The 15716-nt window shown below is 36.2% G+C and overlaps 1 protein-coding gene across 3 annotated transcripts in view; it reads right to left on the reverse strand.

Annotated features, from left to right (window-relative positions):
- VWC2L (von Willebrand factor C domain containing 2 like) overlaps positions 1 to 15716 on the reverse strand; it is a 172453-nt gene that overhangs the window by 104291 nt on the left and 52446 nt on the right. The gene's annotated exons all lie outside the window — the stretch shown is intronic.

Genomic DNA, 15716 nt, shown 5'->3' on the forward strand with positions numbered 1-15716 from the left:
TTGAAACCAGGAGGCAGAAGTTGCAGTGAGCCAAGACTGCACCATTGCACTCCAGCCTAGGTGAAAAGGCAACACTTTTCTCTCATATATATATTATATATATATATGAAATATTGCTTAAATCAACCTCTTATTTTAAAGCACATATTCCAATAAGGCAGACAGTATCAGGATCTGGGATACTTGGATGGAGATACACACACACATGCACACACACACACATAAATACACACACACACATATATATATATATATGTCTATACGGTCAGTGACAGGATGGTTCACATGCTCAAGGCAGTATGAGAAGAATTGAGTAGTATGTTTTAGGAGGAAGCTTGCTTGCATTACATTTTCTTTATCTACGTTAGAATTATTAAAAACTTTTTTCTGCCCACTATCCAATGCTGTTGGTGAGCACTGAAGAGAATGAAGGCCTGCGGCAAACAACACTTTTCTTAAGGTTGTGAGTACGTAGACTCCCTTTTGGTTTTTAGCCCCATTTGACTACTTATTTGTGTTGTTCTGCCATGTTTAGTACGGCTGCATACGTTTTCTTAAATTTTTGCCAGTATTTCAATCATCAGTATCCCAGATCCTGATACTGTCTGCCTTACTGGAAGATGTGCTTTAAAATAAGAGGTGGGTTTGCTTTGAGCAATATTTTATTTTCTCTATTAATTGCATTGTCTTCCTTGTATTGAACGTTTCTTCTCTGCTGTTAATTAAGAACATTTAAAAAATTACTAGGCACCAGTGTCTGGGAGGTAGCACCTCTCATGAACACAGGGCTTTCTGTGATTTTTATTTTCAAGAATGCAATAAAGTATTTGTGATGTCTTTCCAAAAGAGCAAACTTGGTGAGACCAGTGCTATGATATTATAAAATTAGAATTTAAGTCAATATTTCAATATCTGTAATGCAGCTCGTTTAACATCAGGACTAGATAATTTGTGTAAAATTTAAAAGCCAGCATCTTTACGTACATCAGATGCTAAACTATTATTTGTGGTGATTTAAAAATATACCAGTGTATCAGTTGTCTATTACTGTATAACAAACCACACCAAAGCTTGCTGTCTTAAAACAACAGTGGTTCTTTCTCATAGTTCTGGGGGATGACTGGACAGTCATTCTGTTGGTCTTTTTTGAGCTAACTCACAAGGCTTCAGTCAGCTGTCAGCTCAGATCTAAAGAGCTCAGATTTAAAGAACTTCTAAAAATAGCCTCATTCATAAGTCCGAGATCCCAGTCCTAGCTCTCATCTGAGCCTTTCTCTCTACATGGTCTCTCATAATTCAGTAGTCTAGCCTGGACTTCCTTACATAATGATAGGAGTGTTGCAAGATGATGAAAACAGAAGCTATAAGATCTGTTAAGGCTTAGCCTCAGAAGCCTCCCAACATCATTTCTGCTGCAATCTATTTGTCAAAGCAATTCATAGCCAGCCCAGATTCAGGGAGTGGAGAAACAGTCTCCACCTCTGTCTAATGGGAAAAGCAGAGAGTCACACTGAAAAGGAAGGTAGACAGAGAAGGACATCAATGTTATTATGGTGAATTCCTGTTGTCATTTTCTAAGCTGATTTTTTTTCTTTGGAGGTTTGCATTTCTCTGCCCCTATGGTCTTCTTCCCACTTAGCTCAGTACTTTAGCTCAGTTTGGCTTTAGGTTATAATACTAAACAAATCACTTCATCTTTTGTAGCAGAGACTTCTAGTTGTGCTTCAGAATCCATTATTTCTTTCTTCATCAGAAATACAGCTGCTTTTCTTTTTCTTTTGCCTTGGCATATGGACCTCTGAATAAAGAGGACTTTTTCAGCCTTTTATTCTGTTAGGTGTGGTCATGGGACTGATTTCTGTCCAATGGAATGTAAGCAGATAGAGTACACTTTAAGGAAGGGAGTGTGCCTATTTTCCAAGCTCCTTCCTGAAGCTTGGAGTGCAGATGTAATGACTCATGATCCAATAGCCATCTTGGATCATGAAGGTATCTCCAGAATGAAAACCATGTCTAGTGGAGTAATCAGATGAAAGGAGCCTGGGTCGCTGACACCAAGAAGTGCTACAGTAGCCCTGGACTGATTTATTGTAGACTACTTGAATGTACAAAAGATACATATTTCTAAACTGAGCATCATTCTTTGGGATTTTCTTATAGTTGCTGATGAACTGAACACTAACATGTCTCTTCTCACTTTACAATTAGCCATTCTGAATGTACTAAATCCATTTCAAGTAATTGTCTATTCATCTTCTGATATCATACAGACATGGAAACTTAATCATCATTTTTGCATTTAGTCAACGATAACTTTAAAATGTATCACCAGTACCAATGACTTTAGTTTTTTTCCAGTTTTGTTAACTCACATGATCCATCTCTTTTGTTAGCATACATTATCAGGAAATAGTAAAAAAATTCAATTGTCCTTTAATATACACAGGGCATTGGTTCCAGAATCCCCAACGACATCAAAATTTGTAGATGCTCAAGTGTCTTATGTGAAATGGTATATGTAGTGTTTGCATATAGTCTACTCACAACCTCCCATATACTTTAAATAATCTTTATATTACTTATAATATGTAATACAATGTAAATTCTCTGTAAGTAGTTGTTATATTAGGAAATAATGACAAGAAAAAAGTCTATACATGTTCAGTAATGACACAGCCACCCCAGGCTTAACTATATTTTCGATCCATTATTGGTTTAATCCATGGATTGTGGAACCTCAGAGATGGAGGGCCAAGTGCAGTGAGGTATAAAAACTAATACAATCTTATTAGAGCTAATGTTCTTGTGTTTTGCTCTATATCCCGATGATGATGATGATGATGATGATGATTTTTGAGATGGAGTCTCACTATTGTTGCTCAGGCTGGAGGGCAATGGTGTGATCTCAGTTCATTGCAACCTCCAGCTCCTGGATTCAAGTGATTCTCGTGTTTCAGCCTCCCGAGTAGCTGGGATTTCAGGTGTCCACCACAACTCCCAGCTAATATTTATATTTTTAGTAAAGACAGGGTTTCACCATATTGGCTAGGCTGGTCTTGAACTCCTGATCTTAGGTGATCTGCCCGCCCTGGCCTCCCAATGTGCTGGGATTACAGGCATGAGCTACTATGCCTGGCCCAGAATACTTCTAAAAATTAATTTAGGAACAGTCAATTCCTTGAGAAAGTGGAGCTGTTAACAGGTTTTATATGTTGATTTCTTCTTTTTGTTGGGTACATGAAGAGATAAAAGTTCAAAGTTTTAAGTCCAAAAGTCCAACAACAGGGCACAAATTGGTAAATATGGAGAATAAAGTAAAAATTATGCAGTCATTAAAATGATAAACACCATGACTATCAAAAGATAAGGCATTTTTATGGAAAAAGATTGTCCATATACTATGAATATACCTGTAAAAGATATTAGAATGGGAAGTTTGCTTTATATCACTTATAAATGACATGATATCATGGTAGCAAAATTAGTTGGAGATGATTTCACCCATGTGGAGAATTTACAAAGGGAGTGACCTGTCTCATGATCCTTGGGCTCCTTTGCAAGATCAGAGTTATGAGAGGAGGTCAGAATGTGTGTCAGAGTGAGGAGGGGGCATTGCTGAAGGACTTTTGAAGAAACAGCTGTTGTGCCTAAACCCTCATGTCCCCTTTTGGAGAGGAATGTGTGGTGGTATAAGTTCCTAATCACAAGCCTAATGAGGCGGCAGAACTGAAAGCTTTGAAATATGTTTTCTTGCATCTGGAAGGCAGAAGAGAATGATGGCTAGCCTTAACCTGGGAAAGGTAAGGCAGCCTAGGGATTAGGGATGGGGAAATAATGAGGGCAAGCAAATGACAGTTGGACTCCTTCTGTGGCAGAACCATGACAGCTGCTGCTTTGGGGGTGTTCCTCAAGGCAAGAGGGGATTAAGTATTTCTTTACTGCACAGCTGTGCTCTACACATCAGAAGGAACCAGTGTGGGGTTGTTTTGGATTCTGCCCAGTGGTGTTACCTGGAGGGTGAGGACACCCATGGAAGCAGCAGTTTGGGAGTGGGTGGAGGAGGTAAACATAGGAAAGGCAATGACTTTGAATTTTTCTAGTGTGTTAATTCAAGTTACCTGTCTGTTTTATTAGCATACAAAATCAGCAGCCAGCCATTATTTTTTAAAATAATAAAACCTAAAAATTAATACAATTTAATAGGATGAAATTAAAGGAAGAAGACCACACCTTCACACCTGTTCCTGGCTGCTGGACTGAAGCTGGAGGAGGAGATATTTGACATTACATCAGATTTGGACATTAAATATCTTAGACAAGACATTCTAATTAATGAGTTGAGCCTATGTTTGTGACTTAAAGTGCCCAAAAGCCTGTCTGAGTTTTCATCTAAGGGCTGGGGAAAGAACTTCCCCCAAAGAAGTTTTAAGAGAAGAATCGAAAGGAAAGTTTTTCCATAATTTATGTTAGATGTGATCAACAACTTATGACATACAGAACGTCATCAAAACAAAAGTGACATTTTAAAACAGGTGTTTTCCCTTCAAAAGAGTTCCCTTAATATTGCAATATCATTATCTAACAATGAATGAAACTCAAAAATGAGGACTTTAATTGTTTGTTTAATATATTCAGCATAACATAGGAATTAATAGTCTGACTAGGTTTAAATTCTGCAATATCATTTACTAGTTGTATGATGCTAGGCAAGACACATAATATTTTTAAGCTTGTTTTTTCAGCTATAAAATGAGAAAAATAATAATCACAGCTGCTTCATAAAATTGTTCTGAGGATTACATGAGCTCCTTGGTAAAGCTGTAAGTGCTCCACCCACTCCCAAACTGCTGTCATTTTTGTTAGAGTTCCAGGGATGGTGATGAAATTAGGCAGGACTGGCCTTCTTCCAGAGGTTGTGGTCATAGAAACAAAAAAGACACTCTTATAAATCAAGAGGGGGTTGAAAATCTCCCACCACAGATTTGTACCAGATACAAATCCCTGTTTGCGTTGAACCAAGGATGACCTTGGCATATTTCTCAAGGCTTGTCTGCAATGCGAATGCACAGCTATGGCTCCCAGAGAAGTAATGGGTTGAAAAAGAGAACATCCTGGCTCCTTCCATTGCTTGGGGAATTTCCCAACACTGCTATAGGATAGTAAGAACTCAGTTCACAGCCCCATCAGGGAGTGAAGTGTTCACATTAAAGGCATTTTCTGATTAATCGAGCCCTTTCTCTTTTCACCTAACATATATGTTCCTGATGCATCAGTTTTCCTGAAGAGCTAGTACTGGCTGGAGGTGTCACATAGCTTTAGCAAATGCAAAAGAAATTAGCAGTGACAATCCTTTTCTTTCCTTTTTTTCCTCTTCAGAACCTTTGATTTTATCACAACATAAAAGTTAGTTTCCTGAGTGTAAGGTTCTGAAAGGGGTTCTGAAACTTAAGAGAAGTTAATCAATGCTCTTGGAGGTTGAAAGAACACCTTGGCATCAGCTACATAACAGACTGGCAAAATAAATGTTTGAAGTTCAGCTTTTCTTCCTGAGTTTCCACAGTATTAATAAGTAGATGAAATACCAAAATACTTCAGTATCTTAAAAGGGAGAAAGAGGAAGAGAGAAAGGGAAACAGAGAGTGAGTGTGCATGCACATGAGAAAGCCAGGCAAAAATATGATTTCTCTTTAAAATTCACGGAATAAATCCAATTATGAATGTAACAAGGCCAGCTTCAGGTTTTAATCACTGTTTCCACACTACCTAATAATTTCCTATTCAGCACCTGCTGTCATATAGATTTTGGGTTGGGTGGCATTAGCTCACTAGGTAACTACAAGTAAACTTTTTAGTTTAAGCCTGTGGTACATCAGACTATGAGAAGTTGGGCAAATTAGATGTACTATGTTTCCCTCAACTCATTTTCATTTGTATTTGGCGTTTGATACTCTGATCTGTAACCCAATGAATATTTCTGCAATTACTATAATATTACTGTATGAAAACTAGCATTTTGACCAGTACATCAATATGTGGTCCATAAACCTCATACTGAGCATTAAAAACTACATAAGCTAGCAATTGGAATGTGTATAATTTGGTTATGAAAATAGATCAGTGAAATATTGATTTCAATAATGCAATATGTGCTGCTTGTACCCAGCCCTTTTGAATATTGGCTATGGTATATTTCCTTAAGTCTAGAAAGATGGTTTCTATAAAGCAGAAGATTTCTTCCTGTGAGTGTGAAAATTATTATCACACAATGAAAGAGAGAAAGGAGGCCTTATGTCTTGGATAATACATGAGAAAATGGAGACGTCTACTGAGACAAAAAAAAAAAAAAGGGCAGAAATAATAACACATATATTTAACTACTCTGTTCTATTTTCATGCATTCTATTTCATCAATCTTTTTCCGCTGCTTTGCATGTGAGAAGACAGGCTGATTTTCTCAGACTGGGGGCCAGAACATCCACATTCAACTTCTGGCTTTGACAACATCAATGTGACCTTGGGCATGGATCATTTAGTTCCTTTGCAATCAGTTATTTCTGCAAAAGGGGATTCATGTAATTGTCAGCAATGAGAAAGCCACATTTGACCTATGGGTAGTTTTTGTTGACCTATATCATGTTTCACATTTTTTTGAGCCAACATTTAAAAATTGGGAGATTTCACTTAAAAATCAGGTCTCCAAGTTCTGGTCAAAAAATGGGAAACTTAATATCAGTCTCACATTCTTACATGACAACCATTGGCCAGAGCAGAAGGGTGCGGTGCCTCCACTGCAGATGTCAGGTCTTCTGTTTCCTTTGTCACAGTCTTCACCATAATCTCTCCTCAACATTGGGACTAAATGCTAGTTCCATTACGTTTGCTTATGGTCAGTTTTTAAAATAGTATGGGTACTTTTTTCAGTACCTATGTTTCTTTTCAAAATGAGCGAAAATAAATACCCAAGACTACATGTTTCAAAAATAAATGAGAAGAGCACACATTTCGTTCTTTTTGAAAAAAAAAAAATCCCTTTGGTTTTAATTTGCTAACAAGCATGTTTTGGTTTGACTTTGCTAGCAAATGCAACCATGTTAAAAGAATACAAGCCCTACTTCATTTACTTTTCTTCCTTGCCCAGCCCATCTAGCATTTGAATTTGTCATCCCTGGTCCATTTGGGCATTAAATGCTACAATTCTACAACATCATGAAAAGCTTCTCAAGAGATATTTTATTTTTAATGTCCCATTGATGTCCAACAAAGACTTTCTTTCATATCTGCCGTGTAAAGCTTTCAAAAGAAGGGCTCTGGAGGTCAGGCAAGTAGCATGCTGAGTAGTTATAAACAATTTGCATCCAGCCAGGAGCCTTGCTAAGACGCCTATGTGCCAGAGAGAACTGTTGTCCCAAGCCAGATTCCCATTTCTCTCTGAAATCCTTCATTTCCATGAGGAACCAAAGATTTCTGTTCAGGTTGGTATTGCTTTTTGGATGATCATAGAAAACTGAGCAGACAGGAAGTTGGGAGAAGCGAGCCCTAGCATCTAATACCCTTCCTTGATAAGAGACACAATAAATGGCCAGCATTTATTATGTGCTGGGCACTATGTGGAGCGTTTTACATATGCTATCTCATTTAATCCTCATAATTGCTTTATTAGGAACACGTTTTCCCCAGTTCACATGGGAAGTCTAGGCTGCTGGGAAAACAAAGAGCTGGTTCAAGGTCACAAAAGGATGGGAGAGCTAGTCTCTCTATTGCCACAGGCCCTGCTCAAATGCGTAGTATTACACAATGGCCTTCACGATTTTGAAAAAGAAGGACCAGGGAACAAAATGAATGGCATACTTATGCAATGATAGTAAGTATTTTCCCCCTCAAATGTTATAATATTTTTTTCTACAAATAAGTATTTTTGTCTTTCTATAATTCATATCGGACAAAATACTTTCACACACGTAATTCTCACAACAGACCTGGGAGGCAGGCAGAGAAAGTCTTATTGCAAATGAGAAACTGAGCCCCAGATAGATGAAGTGACTTGCTCAAGGTCACAGTGTGAATGGATTGACCTGCAGTCCTCTAAAGCCATATCCTATTATGCCATGCTGCCTCTTTGCTATCAGGCTAACTTTGATTAGTAAGCTTCTTTGTATGACATAGACTCTTCTCTTACAAAGTGAGGAAAAATAACATGCCCTCAATGTAAACAGCAAGACATTTTCTTTCTTCTTTTTTTTTTTTCAATGTTGTAGTGCAGATGGTAATAAAAAATTTTATTGGAAATCAGGGTGCAATAATTTAGCAATCTGCTGTTTTTAAACCTATAGACTTTTCTATCTTTCATGGACAAATTTGTAAGACTGCCATGACATCTTTAAGAAGTATCTGTTATGATTAATGTCTTTCTTCACGGTATAAGGAAACTTCTTTGTAATTGATCAGCTCACTTCACACATGTGCTAATGAGATCAAGATGACCATTTAACTTTTCTTATGTCCATAGACACAGATTGGCCCTCTGCTAAAAGACATTCTGATTTTTTTTTTTAATTCAAGCAATATGTTCCCTAAAAAATATTTTTATTACATGTTTGTTAGTGGGTTTTCTTCTTCTTCTTTTTTTTTTTTTTATCATGAAGTTGTGCTGTACTTGAGAGCACCAAGAGATAACATAAGAAGCCATCTTGGGATTAACGTTGTGTTGTATATGTTAAAACCTGTCTGGGTTTGGATAAATAAGCTGTATTTATTCACCAAAACTGGACATACAGTGATATCACAATTCTTTGCCTCCTTCACATTCCCCAAAACGGGACATATAGTTCTATCCCAATTCTTTGCCTTCTTCATATTCCCCAAAACTGGACATACAGTGATATCCCAATTCTTTGCCTCCTCCCATGTGATTTTGAGTGGAGATGAAATGTCTCACTCCCAGACCTGGTCCATTAAAGATCTCCCGTAGGCTATCTTCCATGCTTTTCTCATTTGGGCTTGATGAGTAAGAAGACTTGGTTATCTCAACTTCAATGTGGTAAACTCTTAAGGCATAAGGAGGGAGGTCTTTGAATCTTAACTTGGAAGACAGCCATGCACCAATAAGAAATGCCTATTTAGGTTTTTATATGAGCAATAATAAACTTTTGTCTTCAACCACTGAAAATTGGGGGTTTACCTGTTATAGCAACTTAACTGTACTTTAATACAGAATTAACAAATAGAAGATGTCAAACACTTTTTTTTTTGACGCATAGGCATGTATTAATGATTATTATTATGATCATCACCTTTTTTATCATTATCCATTAGGACATGATTGAAACATACTCAGCATTTATTAGTTGTAAGCGATTTGCTTAATTCTAATGCTCTGGGGACTATTCCAGACTTTTCATTTAATATTTGCTCTTATGAAGTTTTATTAAACTGTTTACAAAAATAATTCTAAACAGATATTTCTGGAAAGGGATTTCAATATAATCTTTGAGTTACTTTTGGAGGAAAAGAAATGGCTTTATTCAAAAATGGTGACTACATATGAGACCTATCACTTTGGTAAAAGAACCCAAGTAGATACCTAATTATGGTGTGTTACATATATATTTTCATACTGAAAAGACAAGCCTACCATCAGGACCCATGGTGAATGTAGTGCTCACTGACTTATATGATAGACTTGTTGGCTCTAATTTCTAAATAAATTTTCTAAAAGTTAGTACCGAAAAATTGCATTTACACAGCAGCCAGGTGAGGCCGTCCCAGACTGGTGCCAATGGCAGTATCATCAGCATAGTGACCTGGTATGCCAGTGTTGGATAGAGAACTTGTGCTCTAGGTATCTTTAACCCTTTGCCTGACATTGGGTAATTGTGTCATGATTTCTTGTATTCAAAGGTGGCTCTTATTTATCATGTATGAGTTGAACATTCAGAAGCATGACTATGATATATTTTATATCAAAAAGTTAGTTGGTTTTAAATGATCCATTATGTGTTTGTCACTGTTATTGGCAAATGCCTATCATTTTGGTGCACGTGCATGCAGATTTTTTTTTTTTATAACAAATATATCTACTTTCTTCCTAATTCTAGGCTCTAGGGAAAATTGTCATAGTTTTGACACTTAGCAAATATTAACCCTTTTTTTTTCTGAATATAGCATTTATGTTCCTTGGGGAGCCACTCACTTTCACTGTCTTGTGACTCTAATGATAACTTCATCTCCTTCTTTGGGAATGGGAATGTGGCTGCAGCCTGGATGTGTATCACATCCTTGAGGTTAGGGGCCTTGTTACAGGAATCTGTTTATCCTCAAGTCAAGCCAACGTGAGTCACACCCAATACTTACATTAGAAAAAAAGATCTATCCCTTTCCCTTCGTCCTACTAGATACAGACATATGAAGAAGAAAGCCTGCACCTGCTGGCAACCATCATGTCACTAAGAGGTTCCTCAAAATGCAGCCATTAAGAGAAATGCAAAAGAGACAAATGAGAAAAATTTAGGTTCTCTCATATTGTCTGAGTCCCTTAATTTATGCAGGCCTAAAGCCAGGTGCCCTTGGGTTTTACAGATAGGTGAACCTTGTTGGTTTAAGCCCATTGGAGCTGGGTTTCCTATCATTTGTAGTGAGCTAGTAATCACCAATAGAACCAGAGCAAATAAGCTAAGACGAGTATGCAAAGCACATCTAGAGCAATATAATTTATAGAACCCTAGGAATCTGTTCCAGAGCCCCAAACCTCCATTTGATTTTTCCCTTTGTTAATAGAGCTTATTATTGACAGTGTTGTATCCAGGTAGTCTCTTCATAAAGCATACATTTGCTGTGTGGTTTAGTAGAAAGCATGAGCTTCTGATAGGAAATAGTAGTGAATACATGTGCTACAAATTGTATATATAGAACTTGTGCTGTAGCGTTCACAGTGAGTTCACACCCATGTCTACATGTGACCCAATGATAGGTAAGTTTCTAAGCCTCCATCTCTCATCTGTAAAAGGGCTGTTGTGAAGATTAAATGAGATTGCATGTGTACAGTAATTGAAATAGCTTCCCCTAAAATGTTTATTTTATATATGTTTGCAGCTTTAATTTCATTCAACATACTCATTCTACAGTGCATAAAACAATTGTATTTTATCCATGATGCCTTGGTCCATTGATTGATTGATTGATTTGTTCATTCAGCTTTAGTCACTGATGAGTTTCTATGAATTACCTTTATTTTCTATTTAAATTACACATAATTATAGATGCATGACATGCAAGATAAGGGGTCTGCAAGCTCTAGCAGGAAGCATGATTTCGGCTTTCAATTTTTTCTTCTTCCAACTCCACGAATGTAATGCAGCTCAGAGAATGGCAAACTTGGATAGTGTCATATTCCTCATGCTACAAAGATTACTGAGACATTATTGTAGACTATAAAAATTACTGAGGAATCATTGAAATACCCTTTAAAAATCAAAATACCCTTTTAAATTCATGGGGAAAAGGTACTATGAAATCTTGATATACATTTTATCAAAGTATGACCTTGAACCTAATTTTGACCTGGTCTTAATCTGCCCATTACACAATCATCTATCTTTTTTTTTTTTTTTTTTTGAGTTGGAGGTTGGAGTTTCACTCTGTTGCCCAGGCTGGAATGCAGTGGTGTGATCTTGGCTCATTGCAACATCCACCTCCCAGGTTCAAGCAATTCTCCTGCCTCAGCCTCCCTCCTGAGTAGCTGGGATTACAGGCATGTGCCAAAACATGCAGCTAATTTTTGTATATTTTTAGCAGAGATGGGGTTTCCCCACATTGGCCAGGCTGGTATCAAACTCCTGGCCTAAAGTGATCCACCTACCTTAGCCTCCTAAAGTGATGGGATTATAGGCATGAGCCAGTGCACCCAGCCTCACCTATCTGTTTCAATAGGTTTCAAACAAAGGCTTCAATCTTTTTAGTAAATGTTTCCATTAATATTCTAACCACACATTTTTACTTGTAAGTGTTCAAGTACTTGCAAAATCAAAAATAACCTTAAGAATCATTTGATTGGCACTCAACACCCAGCAGCATGTAAAAACAAATTAATCCTATAAAATACTTGTCATAAATGTACAAGCATCCCTGCTAAATGAAAACAAACCAGTAAGTACCTATGGGATATCACACCAAATATGTATTCATTTAGTTTAAACCATGAGGCCCCAAGAATAAGGAGAGTTGTGTTCTAGTTCTAACTCTTCCTATATTCGTCCTTTGAGAAATTTATCTTCACCTTCCATCTGTGGGTTTTCTTTTCTTCAAGCACCAAAACAAACAAAAAAAAGCATTTATAAAAAATGATTTCCAAGGTCCTTTTCTGCTTTACTATATGCATCCCAACTTTTCTCTCAGAATCACAATTATTCTGTAGTGGGTTCATACCTGTGTCTACATGAGCACAATAATATTCTGCATGTGCCAGTAGGTAGTCTGAGGACTTACATGTAATATCATTTTGCCTTTTTCTTTACTTTTTTTTTCTTTAAAGTTAAACTCTGTTTAAGGTATCAAAGTTTCTTTCCAATGGAGCTGACTTAAAAAATGCTGATACATAAGGAAAATAATTTCCATTTCCATTCTTTACAACCATGCCATAAAGAAAAATAATCATATCATGAGTATTCGTTGGTGCAGCCAAGATCTTTTCTTAGTCCTCTCTTCAACAGGAGTAAAATAGTCTTATAGTTTACATTTTGCTTCAGTGCAGGAATATTTAAATCGATGAAATGAATGGAAAGTAGTTCTGGAAAATTTATTATTTTGTCCTAATGACTTTCAAGATGATATTTTACTCCCAGTTATCCTCTAAGGTAATACAGAGATCTTTAATGCTGTATAGATTTTCTTTTCATCTTCTCATACATAGTGTACTCATGATATTTTAAAGAGCCTTTACTGAGGAGGTATAGAGCTGAAGAAGACCAACTTCTTATATAAGATTGTCATTCACTGCATGGATTACATTGGAGATAATTGGTCTTTCCTGACTATTTGATAGAGTTATTGGCACAATATGTATGGAACATTCTTTTAGCTTTATTGCATTTTGTGTAGTTTTCATCACTGGTTTAATTCACTAACAACATAGGATTATTTGATTTTTGTGACATTTTTAATAACGAAGTTTAAAAAATGATTATTTTAAAACTGAAAATATTTACTGTGCTTATTTATAATATTTAAACCAGGATCTGAGATAAAGTAGCTTTCAAAAAAAAAAAAAAAAAAAAGGAATACAAATTTTGGTAATATTTTTAAGTCAAAAATGTTATTTGATATTGTTAATGAAGATTAAATTGGTAATGTTAGTTTTCACAAAGTTTGCATATTCTATAGATTAAATGGAGTTTGTAAGCCATCAAGATAATCTAGCTTTTAAAATGTCCAACAGTTTTGGTCTTAAGTCGGTAATCTTGTGCGGTGTTTGGTGGTTTGTCAAATGATCCATTTCCTCTGAGTCTGCTTTGATTGTCTGTATTTCTGGGTTCCCATTCTTTTCTCACGACAAGTTCTAATTCTCAGCATTTGGCATGAAACTAGGTGATAAAGTTAATTACTTAAATTTTTTTTTTCATTTTACCGCTTTTGTTCTTGCAATATAATTTTCCTTCCCAATCTACAGAAAATTCTCTTTTGAATTCTAGTCAGCTAACATTTTTAAGGTTTTCAATTAGAAATGTTTTAATCTATTTAGCTGAAAATCATAATTAGAAAATCCCTTATTAAGGGGTTAATAATAACCATATTGCTACGGAAAGCACAGTGTTTTTGAAATCAGAAAAAATCAGAATTTGAAAGCTAGATCCATAATTTGCTAGGTATTTGGAAGAGCATTTCACATTTTAACCCTAGTTTTCTTCATATACATAAAAGGTAAAATTAAAAAGAGGCAAAATCTCATAATATGTTATTATTTACTTTTTGTCTTTTTTGAGACAAGGTCTCACTATGTTGCCCAGGCTGGCCTCAAACTCCTGAGCTCAAGTGATTCTGCCATCTCAGCTTCCTGAGTAGCTGGGATTATGTTACTAAAAATATAAATAACTTATGTAAATTATCTAGTATCATGGCTAAGACATAGTAGGTACTCAATAGTTACTGAATGACCATCATTTTGTTGTTATTGAGGGACAATGAATATTTTTTAATTTGGTTAGCTATGAATTAACATGATTATATTGTTGTGACACAGAGAGACTGAATGGAGATAAATCGCTATTAAAAATACAAGTTGTAAAGTTAAAGTATGCTCTTCCAGCTGGAGCAAAGGTAGAGTAACAGTGATCAGATTTACACTCTCACCAGAAATCATAAAAAAAAAAAATCAGTATATATAAAATAATGGTTTTCAAGACACTGGATGTCAGGCAATGAAAGACAGTGATTCCTGAGAGATGGTTAACTAATAAATGGAGCCCTGTGATTGCCCCTTGTTTCTGCCTTGCAAGTTTCTAGGCCATTGTTCTGGGTAGGGAAAATCAGATGACTTCTGTAAAAGTTGAGGAAACAGGGCTGAGATTTCAGAAATACCAAGACAGCTTGAGTTTGCAGGACAAAGTACTGGTGAGGATAGAGCTTCTCTGAGAGAAAACTTGAGACTGGAGAGGGTTCCCTTAAGTATTCAGCTGAGTATTGATCTGCATATCCAAGTGGAAAACCAGTCATTCGCTAGGGAATGAACCACCAGGGTATAGGACTGGGAAAAGTGACTGATCCAGCTAGCTAGACCACAAAGCCTTATGATTAGAGTATTGGGTGTACTACCTAAGAGTTTTTGTCTCAGTAGTGGGAATAATTAGCCCTAGACTTAGTACTTTTCTGGTCATGCTGAACAAATATTAAAATCCAGGCATAAGAAGAGAAACATATTTCCAAGTAGCTTGTGTTTGCAATACAAGCACGAGAAACACTAAGAAAACTATATCAAGATACATATTCCACAAGAGCAGTGATAAAGAGAAGCCTTAAAAGCAGCTTAGGGAGGGGCATTTTACATTCATAAGAACAAAGCTTTGTCCTACAGCAAAGCACTGAAACATTTATAGAAAACATCTCCAGCACTCAACAAGGTAAAATTCATAATGTCTGACATTCAATTAGAAATTACCAGTCATCCAATGAAGCATGAAAATGTGATTCATAATAAGGAGATAAAGCAATCAATAAAAAACATCTAGAGCTAACACAGATATCAGAATAAGCAGACAAAAACATTAAAACCGTTATAACTGCATTTCATATATTCAAAAAAAAACAAGTAGAAATGGGGAGATATTTAAAATCTAACTTCTAGAGGTGAAAACTACAAAGTGTGACTGCAGTGGATATGATTACCAACAGACTAGACGTTGCAGTAAAGGAGGTTCATAGGATTAAAAACAATAGTAGAAGCTGCACAAAATGGAAAACATAGAAAAGAGAATATTAAAACATGGGGCAACGTTAAATATCCTAGTACATGTGTAATTGGGGGTTCCAAAGACAGGTAGACAAAAAACTTTTTAAAAAATAAAGGCTGAAAAACTTTCAAATTTCACAGAACTATGAACCTGCAGGTCAAAAAAGCCTATTGAAATACAAACACAAGAAACACTAAGAAAATTATATCAAGACACCTATTCCACAAAAGCAGTGACAAAGAGAAGCCTTGAAAGAAGCTAGTGAGGGGCATTTTGTAT

Source organism: Cebus imitator, unplaced genomic scaffold (assembly GCF_001604975.1).
Source record: "Cebus imitator isolate Cc_AM_T3 unplaced genomic scaffold, Cebus_imitator-1.0 Scaffold89, whole genome shotgun sequence".
Taxonomy (NCBI): Eukaryota; Metazoa; Chordata; class Mammalia; order Primates; family Cebidae; genus Cebus; species Cebus imitator.